We start from the raw sequence: 12,321 nt of genomic DNA on the forward strand, positions 1-12,321 counted from the left end.
TCTTCTTTTTTTTCCACACAGCAATGTCAATGCAATCACCCACTTTTGACCCCCCTCCCAAACTGGCTGCTAATATTTGCAAAACAGCATCTCATGCAGCAAACTGCTTTCTCAGAAGGCATGATGGATGAGGAGGAGCCCCCTCCCCCTCTGAGGGAAAGAGGGAGGGGGGGGAGGAGATTTCTGCAGACCATACACTCTATACCTCTGGGAATGTGGGGCGAGAAGATTGAGGCTTTTTAAAGAAAGCAGATATTCAGCAGGAGCGGGAGAACATCTTTGAGAAACTATTCTAGGGACAAAAAAAAAATAATGGTAACGACTGAAAATTAGAAATGCATTTTTATGACATTGTTTACCAGCATGAATATTCTGCATGACTTCTGCAAGCCATTCTGATCTCCCCCATGAATAACAGGGCTAGAAATTGAGAATTTTAATGTGAAAACTTAACAAAATTATGTTATATGCAACAAATTAAAACAAATGTAGGATTATGTTTAAAAAAAAAAAAAAAAAAGGATTTTCTCAATTTTTCTTTATATGATAAAACACAAATGATTAAGAAAAAAAGGGTTGCAAAATCTATCCTGTTTTATTTTCTTCACAAGAAAATCTTAGGAGCCCTACCCCACCCTAACCCCTCTAAAATCCAAGAAGACTCCTCCCAACTACCGCAAGTATTTATTCTGCTACAACAAGTTTGTCTACTACTTCAACTTCTCACCCGACTGCTACTCTGCTTCTTCTTCCTCCTCCTCTTCTCTTTCTTCTTCCTCTTGTAGCCTTTTACCAGAACCCTTATCAGAAACTCTCTCCAATGGCAGCTGTGTGTGTCCGTCTCACAATGTGGACCCAGGATTATCAAACTGAGCTTGTACTGGACTGTGCCGTCCACTCAGAGATGTCATTGATCAGCGCATTTCAATTTAAAATGTCTGTTGTCCCATTCTTTTGGATATCTTTCTTGACCTTGATATCCAAGACAACGCCACACTCTCAAGGTAAGAAGGGTCATCAGAAGTCTCGGGTCAATATGTGTATTGTAAGGAAAAGTTTAAGTTTGTGACAATGAACCTTGCATCTGAAAACCTACAAGATGGCTGCCTCATCATCCAGGGCTGAGATTAGAATTACTTTATGATGTATGGGGTAATGGTTGAAATTATTAAAAATATTTCGTATCTACCACTGAAGTAGAAACAAACAGAGGGCCATAGCCAGGCTGTCAGAAGAGCCAAAGTCAAAATCCCCTCTGCTCAACTATATCCACATATTTATGTAATCATACAATTTTGATCAATCAAATTAAGTCCAAACATGTCAGAATCAGCCTTAAAACCTTAAAAATGACTTTAAACTCATTCCCTAATGTAATGTCAAATACATATGAAATTACCTCGAACCTGACCGAACACAAGGAGAGATAATGTATAGTTCATGAGATTCAAACTAGCGTCATCTGCAATGTTTTCTCCTGTAGCTTTTTAATGGTGTAGCTTTACCAAATCTGCCCTTTGACTCTTTAACTTTTGTGTTAATACTCTTGTATTGAAGGGGATTGATGATTAACCCTTGATTTACAGGATGTAGCCACAATATTGTTCAAGTAAAGCTCCCATTTCAATCCCAATTTGTTGAAATTTGTATAGTATTACAATCTTCTTGGCTGATAATACTTACTTCATTGATGAACTGAACTTAAATGCTGTGAGCCTACAATCACACCATATCTTATCAGGGTCAGAACTGAAATTGTAACACACAGACATCATATACATGCTGCTGGTATGAGCAAAGACAGACCAAGGTTAAACCTAGAATATCCTTGATCGTGACCCGATTTGAAAAATGTAAGTTATTGGTTTGTGAGAATGTACGCAAAGAAGACGTGGAGATGTTTATCATTCAGCCCAGCAGTATTGTGTGAACAACAGCTCCTGTTCATGGGGGTTCCCCATTGGCGAGAGGCAGCCATCTTGGCTCAATGTGTTCAAATGGGTTTGGCCAAGTACCCGTGTCATCAGGAGTAAGGATGCTCTGCTCAGCTGTGGGAGAAAAAAGTAATTTCTGGAAATCTCTGGACAGTTTTAGAAAATGTAGATAAAGCGAGAGAAAAATATACAGAATTGAAATGACTTGGTGGCAGAAGCATTTTGAGTGGAGGCTCTGTTATCACACAAAAAACTTAGATTGTGCTGGTAATTGTTATTTTATTGTCTTCTAATGTCTTTATTTTGAAACTCATGTGAGAATTAATGGTTATTTTTTATGCTGTTTCATTCATGACATTTGTTCTATATTGATACACCACAAAATTGTTTTGAAACTTTGTAAGTATGGCTCGATTACTGAACAGGCCTTACTGGCACAGGGTAAAGGGCCCCTTGGGCAAGAACCTCTGTTTAATGTGGCTGAAACCATTAATTTCTTGAAAAGTCAAATCAAATTACTGCAAATGAACACAAAACGACCACAATGTGACTCAAAATAACTACAAAGAGAAGAAAAATAACTACAAAGGCACTCAAAACTACTTCAAAGAAACACAAAAGCCCTACAAAGAGAAACAAAAGGTCTACAACTACAAAGAGACAACAAACTAAAACATGCAGAATGACTGCAAAGAGATGCAAAACAACTTAAAAAACAAAAATGACGATAAGGAGACTCAAAACTACCACAAAGCAACCAAAAAGACATTCAACCATAGATCATTGTTCAGTCTCTGGGCTTTTAACATGCTTGTGCCCCAGGTCCGTTGTCTCCATGTGTGTAGATTTTCTTTTTGTGGCCGACACACAGTAGGGCTCGAACATTTAGGACTTGTCCCCTATTTAATCTGTGATGCTATTTAATAACAGAAAACAGACATTTGACGAGCAGACATATCTGCACTCTCCTGTTGTCACTGCTTTTGCCAAACTCATCAGCCAGAGAAGTTCATCAGCTGTACTTTACACTTTTCAATAAGGGCTATCGAGCTAAAATAGGCTACCCTTGGGGTTTGTGGACACACAACATATGTTTCTATGTATGTTCAACGTCATATTACTGGGCTCTTAGGGGACAACTTTTTCTGCAAGACAGAAGCTACATTCTTTGTATTGAAATTAATTCTTGGAATTGGCAAGTAATCCCCTATCTGGTTACAAATTTGGTTTGCACTATGTTGTGGATTATGTACTGTTTGGTACCATACTCTGTTAAAAATGACTATGTCGTCACACTCCACAGCAGAAAAAGTTTTTGGGACATAGACACTGTTCTCTGTATCATTCTAGGGTCTAAAGTCTTGATAAATTTCATGGGGCCAAAACTCGAATAGAAAACAGGGCCTATCTCAGGTATACACTGTATCAGAAATCTGAGAGGTGGAATGTTGAGATATTATGATGCTGCAGTATGTACTTTCAGGAAAGTTTCAAGTTTCAAATAATAGTTTCGAATGAACATTGTGATCCTTTAGTAGAGGTATATCTTTCTGTATTTTGGTCCATACTGTGTCCAACTGTCCTTCCACACTGCACTAGATCTCATTGCTTCCAGGGTGTTCTTTTTTATGTGGCACTGTGTGTGACAGGCATCAGTCCGAATGTTTCATATCACTTGTCTTTTTAAAGGTTTAAAGTACAGCTTCATAAAATGTCAAAAATAGTAATAGCCTACCATGTGCAGTACTGTAGCTATACGAAGGTGAACGCAACTTCTTTCGGTGTCCTTAATTGTTTTGGTTTTATATTGCTTTCACCATTCGTTTACATGTCATATTTTGACCTGTTTTGTAAAACATGCAATTATGAAGAATTATGATCATGAAGATTATGAAAATGATAAATGCTTTCGTAGTCAAGCATGCAGTGAACATAACGATAGCTTCAGCTTCGTGGCATTGGGCTGATGGACTGAAACACAAACAGTTTTTCTGTTTATGTATTTCAGATGGGGTTTAGTCAGGAGGGCAAATGTGGCCATTATAGATAACCGAGAAAGAAGACGTTTAACCAGTCATACACCTGTCTCTGTGGAGTGAATGCCTACAAGGTAACTTCTATCATGGCCCTGACCCCTCGCTGTAGATGTAAAACTTAAACGTTTTCTAGCAATAAAACAGTACGTAAATGAACCAACAATGTTATTACAAAATTATACAAAATTGCCCATAATATTGTGTCGCTACTTGCATGCTGTGAAAGTGATGTAGCATTAAAGGGATACTGCATAAGTGTATTCATCGTCCATAAAGTTGGGAGTCTTATGAGAGGCAGATTAAGAAAGCCAGGGCTGGCTCATACCATTCACATAATGCAACATACTAGTGTTGCTGCCAGGTGAACTCAGTAGTTTGCAACGTAGGCTCGGTTAAAAGTAGTCATTCCCAAACAATTTGGTGTAATGCAAGTGTAATGAAAATGAATTCTATTAAGACAAAGCTGATTGGCTAAGACCTCAGGGAAACTGTGATGGTCCAACCAGAAACTCCCCACGCAGCACAAGCTGCGAGCGGCAAGCACAAACATTGGAAAATGATGTATTGACATTGAAAGGTTGAGAAATCTACAAATCCTCTGGTGCCCCGCAGCAATTATCTTTGTTGCACATTTTGTGAACACACACAGAGCAAAGGTAGTCAATGTCTCCAATGTCTTGTTTGAGATGCTTCAATGGTTCATGGGATATGGGTACATTGGATCCACCCCTCTCCCACCATACATTTCCTTTGCTTTAGAAACCAACCTAAATTATTCATAAAAGAGACCTGTACGGCTGTAGGAGAAGAAGGAGTGATGGCTGCGCAGTTTTAGACAGTCAAATATAAACCTTGATTATTCCACTGCAGTGCAGTGGGGACAGAGCAATAATGGTATAGGGTCTTTTTTTAAGGTTTTGGTTCTGTGTGTGTACGAGTGTGTCCAAGAATGTGTATCTTTGTCTCTATAAATGACTTGTGTGCAAGAAAAGAAGCATGCTGTGCAAACTGAGCTAAGCCACACCCCTGTGAGAAGACTGACATCTGAGCTACCAATAGTGCAACTTTACTTGAAACCCAAACGACGACCAAACATATCAGGACAAGATGCTTAGAAGCGTCTCTGCCCACTGTCACCCTACCCCCACCCCACCTTCATTCAATGCTGATTGGAGTTTTAGAGGCCAACCTACACGTGTTTCAATAAGCCTGGAGCAATCTGATTGGTGGGTAGTGCATAAAAATGAGGCAGAAATAGTTTCTGCAAACTAAAATGGTCTCGGCTAGCTGATTTTGGCCCAGCTCTGCCAGCCTATGCTGTGTGGATAAACTAAACTCATACATTTGAGACTAAATACTTGCTTGGAGTTCAGAATATTTTGTCACTCTTTCCAAGTTGAAGAATGCACTTTAATGCGCAACTTCCATAGTGATCTGTTTCAGTTTGAAGCTAGCAAGTTGGGCTCTGCAACTCCAGTCTGCATTTCTTGCAGCAACCTCTCCTTCTCTCCATCCCATGCTCCTCACCCTTCTCTCTCTCTCTCTTTCTGTGTCCTTCCCTCCTCTTCCTCCTCCCCTCCTCCTCCTCCAGTTATTTTGAGGAAGAAGCTTCTTTTTGCATCCCTTGTTCTTGTATTTTTATATCCTATTTTTTTTGTTTTGTTGGAGATGAATTCTAAATGCATGCGTGGGGAACTTTAAAACGATGACTTAACCTAACTACTAATGGCCATGTGAAGGGAAGCCTCTCCTCCGTCGTGGGGGAAAAAAAGTTTGTTCCCTCTTCCTTTCTCTGTCAAGATAGAAGATGCTGTGACAGCAGAGAAGCTTTTTTTATTTATTCTCATGCAGGCAGGGGCATTCTTCATCTAGCCACTTTTCACAGGGCAGCAGACTGTGATTTGATCACTTTCTGGAGGCAAACAGGCTCAGTTTCATGAGTCCAATCATGGTTTTCCAGAGGATTCACAGCATCGACGTCGAGACTTTGGTGCTTCTTTTGTTTTGTATAACTTCTTCACCATTTCAGAATATATATATATGCATATTTTTGTGTCATCTTTCTCTTCATTTATTTTTTTACAACTTCATGGATGTTGAGGTCATGGAAAACATACCTCACTTCAGTTCAAGTCAAATTAATCCGTTATCAACTCATTTCAGGGTTTTCGTTCCTATCTTGTGCTCATTTTGCTGTGCCTTCTCTTTGCCATTTTCCTTCTTTTTTTTAAACAGGAAAACACATGCTGAAAGCAGCTGTTTGAACAGTCGTTAGATAGACAAGGTGGGGTCCATTTCACTCTTGGCCAATTGATTGATTAGTCCGTTGATCAATTGATTGGTTGATGGTCAACGGGGATCAATGTTTGTTGTGTGTCGACTGGAAAGGGGCAGAGAAAAGAAGAAGGGTCTCAGAGACAAGAGGCTTCCCTCCATTAATGAATGGGGTTTGTGCTATAAATACTGATGCTGGATATTATTTTATTGTCACTACACTGGAGAGAGAAAAATAAAATAAAAAGAATAAAGAACTGTATAAAATATATTTCAATGGAATGTTTATTATTTACCTTTTCTATTTTTGAAACATGTAAAGAACAAAAAAGGTGAAACTGTAACAATTCAACAGCATTTGTGAAAAAGAGACTTATAAAAACAGTTCTGTTGTTAAAATGTATGAAGGTTTGACTGTGAATGCTGATTTACCTGAGCAACTCTTCTCCTTTACTGATAGGATACATAAAAACCAGATGAATACTAAAAAATAAATTAAAAAAAAAACTACTGGGGAAAAAGCAAACAAATTCAGTTTAAAGAGAAAACATAGAAAACTTAATAAAAACATTAAAAGCTTATGCCAAAACTTTCCATTTGTGTCCTCGGTTTTTTTGTGTCACTTGTTTCTTTAGCTTTGATCAATGCACAGTGATTTCATTTATACTACTTCAACTCACTACATTTCACAAGTGGATATTGTACTTTTTACTGCACCACATTTATTTTATAGCTTAATACTTTGCTGATAAAGATTGTAAAATAACGGTGGGTATATGAAATACAAAGCATGTTTTAGCTTACAGTAAATTAAAACACCCAACAGTACTAAACTGAGAGTTTTGCAGCCAAAACCAAATGAAACGCACCAGGCTGTTTGAGCCTCAGCTTCGTCACAACTAATGGGCTGTATATCGCCGTCAAACACACAATCCTTTCAAACTAAGGTCGAAGAGTTTGCCGGCGAATAGCACGATCCTCCTGGCGGAGATTAATAATTAATACTCGGCCTTAAACTCAGCCTTGCATGCCAAATCCTTCCATGTTTAATGCTTCTGAAATATTAATACTCACTCAACGTATATGCATATTAGCGACAGGTATTTTGCAATGAAAGATTTGTATGCGTCACTCTAGAGTTGCAGAGTTAGTTTTTTTATACTCGTGAAGCCATATGGGAAAACCTGGAAGAAGAATATAGGCCACCACCGAGCAGGGAAAGCTGGAAAGGAATTGTGTCTGATTGCAAGGCGATGAGGAATCCCCCACCTGCATTGAGCTATGGACTGCAAGCATATGGCGATCAAGGCAGGGGCCTCCAGCGGATCCCTCTTTGTTAATTATAAGGGATCTTTCTCAACACTGTTTCTTGCTGTGTATACATGCTCAATATCGCTTCTTCAGTTGATGCCGAGGCTTATGGGTGCTCACTTTTTTTGTTCTGAATGGTGTGTTTAAATAACCGCTAACGAAACTACCAGTACATACACAAAACTACCAGTACACACACAAAACTACAAGTACACACACTGCTGTGCCTTTATAACCTGCTAGACGGCTTGGCCATTTTAAATGATTGATTCAGATAAAAGGATGATCTCCTTCTTCAATGTATGTAGGTAGGAGCAGTGTATGCTGCACAATTACAATCATCAACCATTATACTTTATCCAGAGCAGACGTGATGTTATCTGACCACATTTAACAGCTAACCACACATAGAACCATTTGTACACTGCAGATGAATTATTATATAAATATGACACTTTGGATGTGAACAAAACAACTATCTCATGACATGATTATGAATGGCACATTCTTTTTTTGTGTTCACTGTTTATGAAAAAGTCACATTTAATGAAGTGCTTTTAGAGAGCATTTATTTTTGACAAAATGAAAATGGAAAGAATTTTTTTTTATCCATCGTCCTTATCATCTGTATGAAAACAAAAACAACACAAATTAACTGATTCATCCTGAAAATCCCAGTTTGCTCCTGGTGTTAGCTTGTCGCCCAGATATTTATTGTACTAGTTCTAAATTCAGTGTCACAGTGTTGGCTTCATAAATAATATTGTGAACTTGAAACTCCAAATATTTTCTCTGCTTCAAAGGCAAACTGATCCTTCAAGGGGTGTGTGTGGGCTTGTTTTTGAGTTTGAATGAAGTGTGGTTTGCGATGCTTTACAGCCCATTAGTTGTACTATTATTGTTTTCTTTAGATGTGTTTGGCTAATAAGTGCTAACGGACGTACCTGTACGCTTTGAGAGTTTAATTTAGTTTTTTGGCAAGATTGTATGAAATGCCTCATGACGGCTTTGAGCCGATTGCCGACATACATCTCAGGCAAAGACTGCAATAAGACAACAACTGGAAAGTGTTGTAAGAAGTCTCTTAGGGGCCGTTCACACCAGACGCGACTCTCAAAAACGCGTCGCTAGCAAAACCATTGTTTCCCTATGGTACAGTGCGTCTTTCATGCTCATCAATGTCACACTCGGCCAAGGCAGCCAATCGGATGAAGCAAGAGGCGGGCTTTACTACTTTACCACTGTTTTCGTGTGGTATGAACTCCGACGAGGTATTAATATTAGCGATCTTTAACTACCGCCCGGCAGAAAGATCCAGGCGGTAACTGGGCAAAAATCACCCGGCTACCGCCCGGCAGTTATTTATCGCACGCAGACCCGCTCCACAGGCTGTTTTTTGTTTTTTGGCCGGTGCGTTTTTACCAAGGCGTTTCTGGTGTGAACGGCCCCTTAGACAGGTGAACTTTTTTTTTCCGCAATATAAAAATATGATAATTAGAACAACAAAAAAGTGTCATACAAAATGTGGATGTGTCTGTCACCTGTTACATAGAAACCAACTTACTCAAAGTTTTCCAGAATCTAGCTACCTCAGTTAATTCATTCTGGCATATTTGGGGCCTGGGGCATGTTTGATGGAGTCAGCCTCTTGTAACAAAATGTTCCAGGAGACCAAGAGCATTCATGAATTTTTCATTTCCTTTTAATTCAACTCTTTTTCTCCCTGTCCGATTTCCTTGTGTTAATGTATTTGTCTCTCAGGTATTTCCATTTCCTTCGAGCCTTGTCCTTTGTAAATGCAGTGAATGATTTGTATGATGCAGTGAAGAGCTAACGGTAGTTGTGCATGTTGTACATTGTTGCACATAATACAGACAAGGAGGATGTTACAGTTGATCGTCTTGCTACTTATTGTTTGAATATTTTTGGTTGTTACTATTAATGAGGGAAAACAAATGTTTAGGCTTGTAAATGATTGTATATGTATTTAGATATTAGCTTTGTGTATAAAAGAATCTTTGCATTAATAGTTTTGAATATGCATCATAAGCTGCTTGGTGCTCGTGTGAGGAAGGGATCTAGAATACTGGATTTAAGTTTCAACAAAAACAGAATTTTACAAGAATACATTTGACATCGTGCTATATAATTTGCCTTTGCCCACTATACTCATTTCTACTGAGTAGTGCTTGAACTCATTATAATGTAAATCAGTGCAACCTCCGTTAGCGTTAGCTGTTAGCTCCGTTATGTGTTAGGGAGATTACTCTGAGCAGCATGATGGGAACAAACTACAATGTAATTAGTGACTATTATGTAAGTAAAATGGTTGTAAAATTAATCACAGTACCTATGGAATATTGTAGTCATTTTTACAGTAGTAATTTACAGTACCGTCATTGTTATTACAGTAGTTATCAAAATACTGTACTTGTCATCACAGTAACTGTGTACAGTTTATCGCAAATCCTAGACTACTGTAACATGCATCACTGTACACACTTTGAATGTTCCTCTTTCTTTAAGTTATTATGAGCAATACAATATTCAGGTCAAGGGGGAAATGTATAAAAACAATTTGAACTGAAAAAAGTAATTGTAGTATTTTTACAAATGATTGTGTAATTCTGAATGAAGAGTTTCATTTTGCAAAAGATCTGAGGGGTTCCACTACTTGTGCGCTCTGGCTTTGACAAGTGAGCCCTGTTTACAAAATTGTGCTTCAGCAATTGTAAAAACCTGGAACAAGGAAAGGGTTGTTCTTGGTCACAAAGTCACATTGTTTAGATGTGTATTCACCTTGAGAGGATTTAATCGTAAAATTATGCAAGTTTTATAAAGTAAAGGAAATTAATTAGTTTAGTTAAACAGGAAAAGTAAAAATAGAACAAAGATCATTTCTAAACCTCACCACACGGAGTCGCTGTTTGGTCTTTCATTGCAGACCAATCCCTTTTTCATGCCTTCCTCTCAGAAGATTCATTATGACATTTGAATGCCACTATTTGCTATCCTCTGAAAATCATCGAGGCCAACATGGACGCTTCAACACCCCACTAAAACTGAAACATCCTGCAGGTGGGTAAATCGGAGTGACTGGGTTTAAACATTACCGCATATAAAATATTAAATTGTATTGGCTATGAATGAACACTTTTATATAATACTTGTATATAATAATGTTGCATTACATTGTATACGTAATTGTAAATGTAATGCAACACACACACAGACACATACACACACACACACACACACACACACAACGGTTTTAACATATCAAGGTGATAAAGCAATGTTATGTTTAACGTTTGAGGCGTTAACTATTAGAGAAAAGAGCAGCTCAACAGCATGTTTAGCATTTAAAGAAATGGTGAAAGTATAAACGGTCTTAGAACATTGTGTTAGAAATAGATGAGGGTCACCGCCATGTTCTTTTATGTCACATAAGTCGTTGCAACAATTTTGGGGTATATATCATTTGTTGCACAGATTGGTGCTACATTTTAACAAAAATTGACCAAAGAAGTTACCCAAAAAAGTCCTGCCGTGATTTGATTTAAACAACTTTTGACATTCTGAGATTTCTGCAAGACATTCTTCTCGGCGAGCACTTCTGTTCTGGAGACTTCTCAGAGTCCCCAAGACCACAGTCTTTATTAAAGTGTCATGAGGCTGGGATCATCCTATAGGATCACAACAGGTAATTCTATACAGTGACATCAAGTTTTAAAGAAATGGTCTCGTAATGTGAAATGACTGCTATGTGTTGACTGATGCAAACCCAAGACATGTATGCAGAAATACAAAAAAACAGAATTTTTAGAATAGCCGTGCTTTTCCCTGCCCAACATTTGGAGAATCATTCAGTCCCCCTTCCCAAACAAGCCAGGCCAAGTGCGGCCCGCGGCAAGTTCTAGAAATATAATGAAGTGAAAGTCAATTTTATAAACAAGACAGCATTTAAACAAGACAGCGCAGGATAAAACCTACTTGTTGTTGTAAGCGCCACAAAATTGTAAAATTATCGTACATATGGCATTTTGGCATTATTGGGCGTACTTCGTACAGAGGGACACATTATTGTTTTTTTTTTTATATGTATTCCTTAACCTATACCAGTTCCGACGGCCCACCTGCAGATAAAGCAGACTGTACCAACTGCTGACGCCCACCCTTTTCTATTTACCTTCTTCTATGAATTCATGCACCATTGATGCACATTACAAACTTTGCTCCTTTCCCAGAGTCTTTGTGCTATCTCGACTCACATATTACATGGATCCTACTACTGGATCCATGCACCTACTACTATTATCATTAGTTGCATTGCAATTAGCATTGCAATACCATTATTCTACTATATCCATTGAATGTGTTGTAATTATGTTATGTTGTTCATTCTGTACACATGACATATATTGAATACTTCCAGTGTTTCCCCTAGGTTTAGAGCTTTAAGTGACACAAACACTTAAAGCAGTGGTTCTCAAACTTTTTCTATCACGCCCCACTTTGGAGGAAGAAAAATGTTCATGCCCCAACAGAGTGGTAACAAAATGGTCCATGCTGAAATTGTATTGCAATAACACCCTGGGAACGTTTCAAAAAATCGGGGCGGAAATCCGCCGTACGCTATATAGAGGAAAGTTGTAGAATCGCGACCATGTAGAGACAGAAATGGCATGCCGTTGTGTAGATAAGAACAATAACATAAGGCCCCTTAAATAGTTAATCCATCTTTCCTTTACAAGCAGGACAATTAT

This window comes from Taurulus bubalis (assembly GCF_910589615.1).
Source record: "Taurulus bubalis genome assembly, chromosome: 17".
Lineage (NCBI taxonomy): Eukaryota > Metazoa > Chordata > Actinopteri > Perciformes > Cottidae > Taurulus > Taurulus bubalis.